We start from the raw sequence: 13226 nt of genomic DNA on the forward strand, positions 1-13226 counted from the left end.
TCTCAGAGGGGAGAAATGAGGCTGTATTGTCATATTGTGATAGTTACAATCATTGTCTCCGTGTCATTAAAAACAGTAATCATAACTTTTGCGTTTTGTATGCCATGTTTGAAAGAATAAGAAAACAAACAAGCATCACGAGTAGCAATGATAATTCCTAAAATATTGTCCATCCACTCCCCACTCCAGGGCAACAGAGTGCATATATTTTTCTTAAACAGAATGACATACCAGTGCTCTCTCTATCAGATGCCAATCAGATAAAGGTCAGCTATTGCACACCCAAATAAGCCAGAACATGAAGGGAATAAGTTATTTGGACACATCTGTGACTTAAAAAGAAAGGAATGTGGTAGGAAAATACCTAACATCAGCTATAATGCCTAATACATTATATATTTAATAAGTGTAAATTTGCATCAAACAGAATCAGGGACATTTGAGAGTTTTCTCACCACTGTTCCACCCCCCCTTTTGTAAAAACAGGTAAAAGCAAAGGGACATAAAACCAAAAGGAGTTAGAGACTATCATAACGGCAGAACACAATCTTTTTCATTTCAATGGGTTTGTGTTGGATAATATTAATAATAAGAACAATCTATGGCATTTTAAACTTTGTGGAGGAGTGTTTTTGTTTGTTATTATAGTATTATATATCAGATGAGGTATAGAAATTTAATTAATGATTATGTAATTGACGATGATGACCATGATAATAAAGTTGCAATCCCTACAAGCCTCTAGGGAGAAAATGAGATGTTGCCCCAGCAGGCCTTGGGTGGACTGTAAATATTTAACCAAATACATTAAAGTTCTGCAATGTGACTGGCAAAAAGCACATGGATATCAGCATCTCTGTCTTGATGAAGAAATATTTGATTATTTCTGGATATCTGTCTACATTTATTTCACAATTATTTGGGAAATGATATTTATGCAGATTGGCAATATCTTTCCTAATTATTTTATCATTACAAAATATTTTTATAAGCTTGTTTCAGCTGCAATGCTATGTCATGCACTTCTGTTGAGTACCCTTTTGCCTAGTTAACTGGCAAAGATCTGATTTATGAAGAGAATAAACCTCTAGATCACAAACACTTCCCTTTTATATGTCTTATATCCCAGTTTTATGTTGGATTATAAAAGAACTTTATTTTGCCACTTTAGTATGATTCATATGACCAGTTTTCTCACAGTATGATAATATTTATGGACTAACTTCATACTGGGATAATCACAGAATCCAGATCGCAAGGATAGGTCTACAGTTCTTTTCTCATGCACCAGAAACCAGAATTCAGTTGCTCTTGCTGATGCCATGGTGGGCAGCAATGTTAGTCCGTTGTAGCAAAAAAACCACCCACCACCAAAGAATCTCATGGATCAAGTTTCTAATGTTTACTGACACTGGATGATAATTGCTAAAATTCAAAATGCGTACATGAGTCAATGCAAATCAGATATGCAAATATCTGATTTATGCATATAAGACATGAGGACCAAATTAGGTGTACAAAAAGATAAAACGCAAACATACTTCAAAGCATACAAAAGTTGCAATACTTGTCTAAACATGAATGCTTTTAGCAGGTGCCGAAGAGTGCAGTGAAGACACCTGTTTAATCTCAAGAGGCAGGGCGTTACAAAGTGCATGTGCTGCCACACTAAATGATCACGTTCTTCCAAATGCAGATCTTTTTTCTGGTCCATTGGCTGTAATAAATTGAAGTGATGATTAGCTGAGAGACACAAGAGCCTGCCAGTTTGATTGGGGGAACAGGAGATGAGCTGTGGAAGCGGCTGCTTAACACTTTTTCTTTCTACTGTTCCTAGACTCCAATCACCCTCCTCTAGCTGCTGAAAATACCTTTCTCTTTTAAAGTGGTGACAATGTGTGCCTCCCAACACACAGTGATTCAGGAGTGATTCAGTCACATACCAGAATGTTAGGTTTGTGCATTTAAAGTGGATTAAGGCACTCTCTATCATCCTAGACCAACAAGCGCAATGAACTCCCCCCCCCCGCCCCATTTGGAAAATGACGAGGAAATACAATGAAAATGTGAGACAACTATACAACTAAAAGGAAGATCTGTCCAGATCAGTCTTGCCCTAGATTACTTCAAAGTACATTGTGCCAGCCTGCAGCAAAAGGGGTGAGTGTCACGATCTCAGGGCCCAGCTGCAAACAAGATTCAGAGCTGGAGGCTATAGAGTCTCCAACAGAGGACTCAGACAAGTAGCCATGTTAGGTTCAGAGCTTGGAGCCTGCTGCTGGAGAATCACTGAGTCCACAGAGCGTGAGGCTGACGATCAGGAAGCCCCAGAAAAACCCCTATAGCATCAAAGGCATGAGGCTCCCCAGCCACCTTCCCCTGAGAAATCAAAGGTCTCCCACAGTACGTCACCTGTCCAGCAGCCTTGGAAGTACACTAGGTGAGAAACTATAAATGGAGGAGTACCCATCTTCAGGCCAGAAGACTGGCATTTTAAGAATCTGAAAATTATCCACAACAGAGTAGAGCCTGGAAGAAGTGGAGGTGAGAGACTTAAAAAACTTAGTCTGCACTCAGCCTTTGCTGGGGTGAGTTGTTCACTCAGAGCAATCAAGGGTCCAACAATACCTGCCTTCTCTGTGGGATCTGGCACCAGACCAGAATCTGGCAGTGGGTAAGGATGGGCAATGGAAGACAATGGCTGTGTCTTTGTGGGAAGGACCCATTTCAGTCTTTCTAACGCAACCAGAGGCATTATGTTTACTCTTAGGTCTGCCCGGGTGCCCCTCTGCCCTCTCCTTCCCAGCCATCTCCTACTTGGCTGGGAGGGGAGCAGAGATGCCAGAATGCTTTCCTCCACCACCATCACAATGGGCACAAAGAGGAGAATCCTGTGTAATCAGGAGCTCATGTTCTTGTCCAGCTTCCCAGTTGGTGTGCACTTTAAGACTGCCATGACGCTTGGTATGCTCACATGCCATTGCTCTCGTCTATCCCTTTAACTTTGGATTCTATACACATGTGAGTTGAATTGGTGTGAAATCTATGGGAGTGTCTGATTTGGTCAAGGTGTGGCCTGGTCAGTGTGACTGTAGGGCATAACATTTTAACACAAAATTACTTCTCTGCTTGGTGATCCTGTTTTAGTTTCAAGTTTTGCCATGTGATGCTCATGTGTTTGATTTAAGACTGGCAATACCACAACTCTTGATGCAACACTGGCACATCTTTTCCGCTGAGATATGGCTGTCGCTGGCTCTTCTTTTCTTTTGGCGCCAGCTTATAACATGCCTGTTTATTCAAACATTTGGAAATGGTTAGCCTGGGAATTTTATAGATGATTCTCTGTAGTTTTGTGATTGATGTTAACTGATTTTATCTGCTTTTATGTTTTGTTTAATGGATTTATTGTTTTAAATAATTCTTTATTGCTTCATCCTGAGCTCCCATGACAAAGGGTAGGTTATAAATATGTTAAATATTTATAATATAAATATACATATTTTAAATCATACTCACCCTTTGCTGAATCCCACTCATAACGTTTGGGGTTTGCTAAGCAGACATCAGAATCATCCTGCAAGAGTGGACCAGTTGATCTAGAACTGCAGAACTGGATTCATTTCTGCTTTCAATTCTAGATACCAAAATCTATGACAATTATCAAGGGTTTGGTGTAATATTGCTCTTTTGAGCCTACTCAGGACAGTTGGTGCTCTGCTCTTGTACTAACCTATAGAGCAGAGTAGTCCAACACATGGCCTGAAGTAGTCCAACACATGGCCTGAGGTCTTTTTGGCAGTCCTCAGCAACATTTGACACCGTCCCCCTCAGCCCTTATACTGCTCTCCCAAAGCCAAGTAATGAGGTGCTGGGCTTTTGAAGGCAGTGTGAGGGCTCTGAAAGGGTCCCAGAGTCCTCCTGCGTCCTTCCCAAAGCCTAGTTAGCACATTACCAGCTTTGGGAAGAAGATGGGAGGGCTCTAAGACCCTTGCAGAGCCTTGTACCTCCTTCCCAAAGCCCAAGACTTTACTTAGCTGGCCCTGGGAAGGCAGCATGAGGGCTGCAAGAAAGTGTCAAATTTTGGCCTTGCTTTCCTGTGCGACAAGTCAGTGTACAGCCTGCTGGTTCCATGTCGAAGAACTCTTGTGGTCCGCGTGGTATGAAAAGTTGGACTGCCCTGCTATAGGGTGTCCAACAGCTAGTACAGTTTCTATCCAATATATGCTCCGGATTTGATCATTGTGTCAAGTACTTGATTGTTGTAAAGTGAATAATCTCACTCTGATGTAGCCCAGCTTTTTTATTGTTTCCAAAATATTTACCACAATATTCTCAGTGATTTTTGAAATATTTTCAACAGCCCAACTAGGGTGCCTCATAATTAATATGTTAGTACTTCTGCTGAAGTTCACTTGTTGGGCAGCAGCAGTGCTATTATCACTCTTAAAAAATTATATCTCTCTTCACTTGCAGACTCAGAGCTGATTACAGCAACAGCAGTCAATATGGTGTTCTCTATATGGTACTAGGCTACAACTCCCATCAACTCTGTCGGTCATGCTGGGTGGGGCTAATGGGGGTTGTAGTCAGACAACATCTGGAGAGCTCCATGTTGGGTATCTGGTAAAGGTAAAGGTACCCCTGAGCTGGGTATCTGATATGGGTATGTAAATACTCAGGTGGTTTGACTGCTGGTGCTGACTGTGATGCCTAGAACTAGAATAGGAAGTATGACTATGGATGCAATTCAGGAACAAAATGCTCAGTTCAGGTGTAGGTTGCTCAGTCAGATCTCTTACAGCTTAATAGTACTTTTATGTATATTTCTGTTTTGACTACAACTGGAATACATTACCTTGAGTTCTAGACAGAGATTAAATAGAGATATAGCAGATTAAATAAACAGTAGACAGGGAGATGAATTCTTTATAGGCATATCACAATGCTTTAAAAATAAAATGCAGGCTTTATATTGTGGGACTGATCCAGTGTTATGAAATAGGGATAGAAATACCTCTATTAAGTGCTTTTTTCTGGGGGTACACAGGGGTACACATACCCCTAAATATTTTGTGAATCATTGTGCTTTTGTCCATTTACTGTATTTATTTTCCCCGATTTGAATTATTAAATGGTGATTTTTCTGGAGTCAAAATGAGAGTACCCCTAAACATTTTTAAAGAAAAAAAAGCATTGCCTCTATGCATAATATAGCAGGAAGCAGTCTTTCCGTAGCAGGAAGACAGCTAGATGGACTGTATCAAGCAATTCTACGAAACTATAAAAGCTGGAATGAACACAAGAAATGTCAGGGACAGGACACAGCTAAGCCCTGAATAAGCTGGTTTCAGCTTTCAGCTCTGGAGATGGGTAGAAATTTAAAGGGGAAGCTATAAATCAAACTCCTGGGATGTAGCCTATTTAGTCATTATTAGAATGAGCCACCATTGTGTATATTTGGCATGTAGCAATAGAAAGACATTAAAATTATGTATGTCGATAATCAAAATTTCATGTCAAGAAAGATGGATTCTCTGTATGAATTAATCATTTATGCTGCTTCAGTTAGTCACAGGGAGAGGCAGAGGGCTGTGGCTGCTGGTAATGAGTAGGCTTTTTTTCTAGCTTTAAAAAACTGATTAGATTTTATTGACACACTTTGCAGCCCATCTTTGCAACTTTAAGTGTCAGAAATTTTATTTTAAATGTAAACAACATTATTCAGGGCTGACTTCTGTACCTGTTACAATCTTCTTGTGCTTGAGTGGCGATGCCGTGCAGAATACAAGCGTCTCTCCCATCCGTAGAAACCATCCTTGGGCTCAGCATGCAAAAAGAGAGCAGGAAATAATAGTGGCATTCCAAGCCACATCACAGGAGTATCCCCTCCCCACACCAGAATGCTGTGATAATGACTGATTCAAGGATGCTAAACATCAATTTTCATCTAGGATATGTGGCAAAACAGTAGCTGTTAGGATTAACCAGAGCAAACCTGAATTAGCAATTGAGACTGATCAGCTGATTAGCAATGGGGATTAGGGAATTAGTAGATTAGGGAAAGATACAAAGTGGATTAGAAAAAACATCTGAGGATATCAGTGTAATCTGCAGTCTAATCCTAGGCTGAGAGTGCCTCAGATGAGGCAGATGAGGTACATCCTCTTGATTTAATTTAAATACTTTTATTATTTAATTGGGGGATTGAAAAAAACTTCAAACCTTAGAAGTCTGCAAGCACGTGAAAAAACTTTTTTTGAGGAAATTGTTCTTGCATGGTGGGGAATCTTGGGAGCCGTAGTTTGTCCAGTGTGTTGAGTGTTGTTAGGAGACCTGTTTCCCCCCTCAGAGAGCATACAGGTTAACATTTACAGACATCCTTTCTCCTGCAGCCACCTGCACCCATCAAGAAGCTTCTCTGGATGGTAGGGGGCTCTCCTGAATAAGGTTTTTTTGTTTAGTTGTTCAGTCGTGTCCGACTCTTCGTGACCTCATGGACCAGAGCACGCCAGGCACTTCTGTCTTCCACTGCCTCCCGCAGTTTGGTCAAACTCATGCTGGTAGCTTCAACAACACTATCCAACCATCTCGTCCTCTGTCGTCCCCTTCTCCTTGTGCCCTCCATCTTTCCCAACATCAGGGTCTTCTCCAGGGAGTCTTCTCTTCTCATGAGGTGGCCAAAGTATTGGAGTCTCAGCTTCACGATCTGTCCTTTCAGTGAGCACTCAGGGCTGATTTCCTTCAGAATGGATAGGTTTGATCTTCTTGCAGTCCATGGGACTCTCAAGAGTCTCCTCCAGCACCATAGTTCAAAAGCATCAATTCTTCGGTAGGTTGGGGCATTGTGGACTGCTGCCAAAATCAGAATTGGATCCTAACATAAATTGAAATAAGGAAGTTCACAGAAAGTGGGTTTCTCCTCCCCCACAGCCCCCACCTGTGTTGTTCAGGAAGAGCCTTTAAGCACCTGGAGAAGCTTGCAGAGGGAAGGAGGGGATAGGGTACTTTCTTTAAGTTTTTTATTTAAAGGTAGTTATAAACTGCTAAATATTTTGAAATCTTAGCGACTTGGAATTCAAGCCATTACTTTTAGAAATTGTATCTAAAGGGGTTTTTTTATTTTATGGTTTTACAGTATGGATTTATGGATAGCTTGTTCAGTTATTGCTTGGCATAGAATCATAGAATCATAAGGGACAACACAGATCATCTAGTCCAACCCCCTGCAATGCAGGATTTCTTTTCCCAACGTGGGGCTCGAACCCATGGCCCTGGGATTAAGAGTCTCATGCTCTGCCAACTGAGCTATCCCAGAGCTGTAATAATTTATTTTTATAGAAGACTTCCGGGTTAGCGCCATCGCCTAATGGCGGATTCCCTCCGAGCTCCGGAGGGAATCGGCTCAGCAGGGGTCGGGTCCTGCCGCGGCGGCGACGCGGGGACCCTCAGAAACCACAGGCGCTGAAGCCTGTGGACCGGGTGACTCGGCGGGCACCATTTGCGCCCCCCCGACCCGCAAAGGAGCCTTTTTAAAGGCTCTGAAACGGGGGACGGAGAGCGGTGCGGTGCTGTGAGTCGACTGCTTCCCCTGCTGAGTGAAGCCGCATGCCATGGACGGAGAGCGCTGACTTCTTTCTCTGAACATTTGGATTAAAAGCAACAATCCGTGAGTGACATGGAAATTGGATTTAAAAGGGAAATTTTCTTTGGGAATTAGGCACGACCGGGCAAGGTGTAAAGAGGAAGTCCGTCTACCCGCCTTGTAAACATCGTAAAGCAAGGATTTTATTACTAAGGTTGTGAGAATACCTTTCTTCTTTGTGGAGAAAAGCAATTAACTCTACGTTGGGGCAATTTAAGTGATTGTGCTGGAGGATAAGAGCTAACATTGAGAACGGAATTCACCCCTCCCCCAAGACCCAGGAGCGATCGGTGAGAGAGCCTGCGGAAGAGACATAAAGACTTTGACAGCTGTCAAACTAGCTGTCAAAGTTGGGAAAAAAGGAGAACTTTGTTTCTGCTGTCTTTGCTGGTTATACTTGTTACAATTTGGTAACAAATTGTTAAAAATAAAGAAGAAAAGGCTAATTTGACTTTTGGGTTGGAACTGGAAGAGATTAAGAAACTAGAATCCCTCTAGAGGGGGTTTAGGACATTACAAAAATGGCTGTAAGTGGAAAAATACTGGCTAAACTGGAGAAGACTTTTTTTCTCTTGGGAAAGTTGCAAGAACAGAGTGATGTTTTGGCAACAAATGTGATAATACTGAATGGAACAGTAAATAAATTTGCTGAGCCTGAGAGGGACTTGACTCAAGATTTTGCAGTTGAACAGGAAAGTTCTGCAGTTGACTTAAAAACTTTTGCAGCTGAATATGAAAATAAATTTGAGAAATCTGAGAATGTGATGAAAGAGGAACATGATGATTCGAAGGAAAAAGAAGGAGGAGCTATAATGCCACAGATGATTGAGGAGAGCCAGAGGCCGGTTAAGATGGATATAAAGGAAAATAAGATCAGGATGATGGAAATTTGGTTTGAATTGAAGAATGGAGAATGGAGTGATCTCCCTATGTGGAGATCTGAAGACCTATGGAATACAAACTTGGCTAAAGTGGAAACTGGAGCTTTTGGGACATTTGGACTTAAGAGAAGTAGGAAACAAGATTTCGGCTCCATTTTAAAATACGGAGGCCTGGCTGGAAGAAACATGGACCTTTTTGGGACAGAGCTCCTTCGAGATTCGGAGTTCAATATAAAGGACTATCAAAAAAACCGGCAGAGAGGAATTGAGAGAGAATTGAGAGCCTCGGACGTGAGGTCGCCAGGCTGACTGCAGATGGACTGATGGACTTTTTGTTGGGGTTCAAAACCAGGAAAGGGGGTGGTGGGGCTTTGGGAATCCAAAGGGTGTATAACTATATTCTGTTTTAATTAATTTGGTTTTGCCACTAACATAAAAATGGGGACTTCGGGGAAGGGAATTGGGGCCGACCTTAGAAAAAGACTTTTAAGAATAAGTATTGATGTATAAAGATTGAGGTTTATAAGTTAAAATTGGTTAATTAAAATGAATTAGAGAAAATAAGGTAAAGCTTGGGGAAAAGAACTTGCTGAGCTAAAAATTGGAACTGGAATACAAGAAGGGGAGGTGTGGGGAAGTCAAGGAAATTGGTCATTGACAGTAAGAATTGTAAGTTGTATGTGTGTTTAATTGTTTTTTTCTTTATGTTTTGTTGTTTTTTTTGAAAATTTCAATAAATATCTTTTTTTAAAAAAATAGTAATTTATTTTTATAAATCTGCCCCACATGGTAAAATAATGACACCCCAAATTTTTTTTTGGAAAGAAAACATTGTACACTGAAGACAGCTATAAGTTAAGTACCCTGAAATATAGATTTCTTATGAAAAGCAGTTTCCCATTAAGGTACTACAAGATGGCTGTGAAAGTTAAAGCAGAAATTTGTGAAGAAATTGCAAGCTGTTGTTTTTTAAGTCCTCCTTTTCCTTGTGTATTTCTGGATGTAGACTATAAATAATAAAAATATATTATTTATATATTAATAAATAGCATTTATTTATATTATATTTATTACTATAATATGCATTTATATTATATGAAATTATTATTTTATTATTTTATTTTATTACTCCTGAATGACTTACATCTGTCGTGTATTACTCAAGAGCTTTCACATAAGTAGTCCATGAGCGGGAAAGAAGCTATGGTGTATACAAATCTATTAGTATTAACATATATAAATGAAACCCATCAATTAAATAAAAGTATATGAAATGAATTGGGAGACTTGTCTAATGAATTCATAAAAGCCCTGGAGTCTAATACACATGTTCCCTGGTGATAGTAGGTTAAGTCAGATCCATTATTTATTTATTTCATAAAATTTATACACCACTTGATTGTAGAAAACCTCAAGATGGTTTACAATAAAATCAAGAAAATATCACATCCATACTTTAAAACACACAGAAGTCAAAATACTAAGACAGATTAAAATTATCTCATGATGGGGTCACCAACCTGGTGCCCCCAAAGGCCTCTGAATAGAGGCACCAGACTCAGCTGTCTTATTTTAAAGCACTTTCTGTTAAAGGAGCTAGCCTGACCGCTCCTACCTCTCGCTTTTAGCCAACAAGTGAAGTCAGAGCTGTAAATCATTAAGTAGGTTGTGTGGACACCAATAGTAATCCTTAGGATCTAAATAGGGCTGAATTCATAAAGGTGTAACTGGAGTAATTGCACCAGAACCCATGCTAGGATATGCCGTAGACTCTGAGCTTTCATTTAAAAAAACCAAATCTCTAGTACTTTTAGATAAGGAGGTATGTGCAGACAACCTTTTAAGCTGGGATCACTAACCCAGAGCAGGTGGAGAGACAATAGCAATGCTTCCTCCAGCTGTGCAGCACAGACCACTTGGTGGAGTTGGAAGGGCCCACCCCCTTGCCACTCTGGTTGGCTGTATTAACTCCACCTCTCCTTTCCAGAGGGAAGGACTTCCCCAGGCAGTTGTGGGACAAAGATGGAAAGAAAAGGGTAGGATAAGTCAAATTCTTTAGGTTTTTGGAGGGTGCATGGACTGAGGGAAAGGTTGAGGCTGTTTCACCTCCTTTGCTTTGGCTTCCCATAGAAATACTTTTTGAGAAGGTGGGGGAGAGATTGTTCCCAAGTGGTTTTAATGTGGGACAGTGCAGAGACTTTATCATAATCAAAATATTTTCCCCAAGTGTTCCCAATTTTTTTGGGGGGGCACCCACTTTTGGGGGGGGCACCCATTTCAGAGACATTCATATTATCATTACTTTTTCCTCCTGTCTGGCCCACAGCAGGGATTGTTCCCAACTTGTTTTAGGAGCACAGTGTGAAGGCAGAAACATGATTATTGTCTCATACATTCCCAATTTTGACCATAGTCACATTTATTTAGGTGAAAAAATAGGGTTCCCACAAAGGATTGCACACAGGACCCCTCAGAACATTAACCCACCACCAACAGTCTTATATAATCTTATCTGGAAGCCATGCAGCAGACAGTATTATAGCACGTAACAATTCAAACATTTGCAGACGACTAAAAGTGTCTATGACTGTGCAATTAGACCACAGGGTTTAATCCATTTAATTTACATTTATTAACCCACCTCAGCATTTTTCATATAGGGAATCTAATATTTTGTCTTGTTTTAAAATTCATTTTTCACCATATATCTCCTTTAAATTAGGTAAGCAACTTGTTAGTTTGTTTTCTGTCTCACAGGATCTGTTTGTGCCCAAGGCAAACTTAAACAGCTGTGTTCCAGGCAGAAATGGGAAGATCATGTGACAGATGGGAAGGGCTTAGGAACCAGTAGGAAACTAATCCCTTTCAGGGCCACTTCAGGCAAATATCATACTACTCAGCAGTAGGTGAGTGGAGGGAAATGACGGGCCAATAAACTATCTTTTGCTTCCAAGGACTAGGTGAAAATGCATACAGCTTTAACGTACCTTTGCCAACGTTTTGAGCTTGTGGCCCCATTCTAATGAATATCTAGCAGCATGCATTTCCTGCCTACTCCTTAACTAATGCATTTTTAAGAAGCCCAACTTTTTTTTGTTGTAGAGGGGGGAATTTCTACCTTCTCCACAATTTATAACATAGGAAAAGAAATTCATTTGGACCATCTTAGAATTTTCCTGGCAAATTAATAGCACTATATCCTGTCATATATCTCTCAGCCTTGATGGTAAGTTAAAAAACAAAACTATAAAGTGCAGAGAGAGAAGCGGAGAAAACAGGATTCACAGGGCTCTTTGGGTATTTGATAGATTTCCCAACCTCTAGCATATGGTGGTGCTAGTACTTTATTTTTCAGCCAGCCAGCCAGCCAGCCAGCATGATTATTCATTTTACAGTTCTATCAGCCTCATAGTTACTGCCAGAAAGAGAATCTCATCATAGCTGAAAATACAAGCACACATGCAGCAGAAACCACTCAATGGGAAAGACATTTTAATGTCTCTTGCTCCAGCTTTTGTCTCAGAATGAGAAGATTGGCTGCAACTCAGATGATCCTGTCAAAGTAGGTGACTATCTTACTTTCTTGAATGTTTGTGGTATTGGCATTTTTTTAAAGACGGCTATAAGTTAAGTACACACCTAGGAGTTATGTGTGTGATGTGGGATATAGTTACTCATGTTCCCGTAGCAGTGAATGCATCCAATGATTGCATTCCCACCCCCCCGAATAGTGGCTGAGGACGGTGTTGCTATCTGGAGTCTGTGTCTCCGGCTGTGGAAAACTGACATCTGGAGCAGTAATTACTGGGGATGTAGGGGGAAAAAAATTAAGTGCTTCCTTTTTCACAGAGCAGGAATAACAGTCTATCTTCAGCACTCTGGGTGAAAAAATGTTTTTAGAACTCACTTGGTTGAAGTGTCATATTGTAAGGATACCTGCAGGGAACCGCATGGACCTTTCCATTCAGTTCTTTATGAATGAAGCCAGAAGCAACTATGCGACTTCGGGCTTCAAAGGCTGCTTTAACTTTGTGTGTGTGGCATGTGTATGTGTAAAGGTAACATTAAGAACATCATCCTCTATGCAGTTCTGCAGCAAGACAAACTTTCAGATGCAAAGCAAATTAATTCACATTTCAGTTTATATGGCATTAAATACGGCAGATGTTTTAGAGTGAAAAATGTACCATGTAAGCAGACCACTGTCTAGGCAGACAGGACAATTCAAGCTTCTTTCACCTGCAAGCTCTAAATTCAGGCTGAGCATGATCAGTGCAGCGCTGTGGGATTGGCTCTTAGTTGCTTGGCTGCCAAAATTCAAATGACTCCCAGAGCGAGAGCTTCAGGGTCTACAGGTCAAGTTGGGAGTGAAGTTCCTTGTGCAATATCACTTGGAAGAACGGTGTGTTCTCAACTGTACAGAAAGCATTGAAATGTCGGAGTGGATGCCCTATCCCCACTCCCTAATTTATCTTTATTCGTGAAAGAATTATGTCTAATATTAAATATAAAAGAGAATGTGTAGGCATATAAGCATGGGGCACATGTAAAATACTAACAGTGTAATTCTAACAATCCCCTATCAGAAATCCTATTGCAGTCAGTAGGGCACAGATAAGTGGAGTGCAGGGATCGGGAGAGAATTAAAGCCAAAAATTAATTCAGTCAATTCATATCATAACACAAGCAGAGTTTACAAC

General features: G+C 40.6%; 1 protein-coding gene across 3 annotated transcripts in view; it reads left to right on the forward strand.

Annotated features, from left to right (window-relative positions):
- The window catches only part of ESR1 (estrogen receptor 1), a 218292-nt gene that overhangs the window by 6022 nt on the left and 199044 nt on the right, over positions 1-13226 (forward strand). Inside the window, exon 1 of one of the 3 annotated variants that reach the window (XM_053382193.1) lies at positions 11226-12088. The exons of 1 other annotated variant lie outside the window; for it this stretch is intronic. The gene's annotated coding sequence lies outside the window, so the exon portion shown is untranslated. Of the gene's footprint in view, positions 1-11225; positions 12089-13226 lie in introns of those variants that run through there. One more of the 3 variants, XM_053382196.1, reaches the window with a different exon arrangement.

The sequence above is a fragment of the Podarcis raffonei genome, chromosome 3, assembly GCF_027172205.1.
Source record: "Podarcis raffonei isolate rPodRaf1 chromosome 3, rPodRaf1.pri, whole genome shotgun sequence".
In the NCBI taxonomy this organism is placed as follows: domain Eukaryota; kingdom Metazoa; phylum Chordata; class Lepidosauria; order Squamata; family Lacertidae; genus Podarcis; species Podarcis raffonei.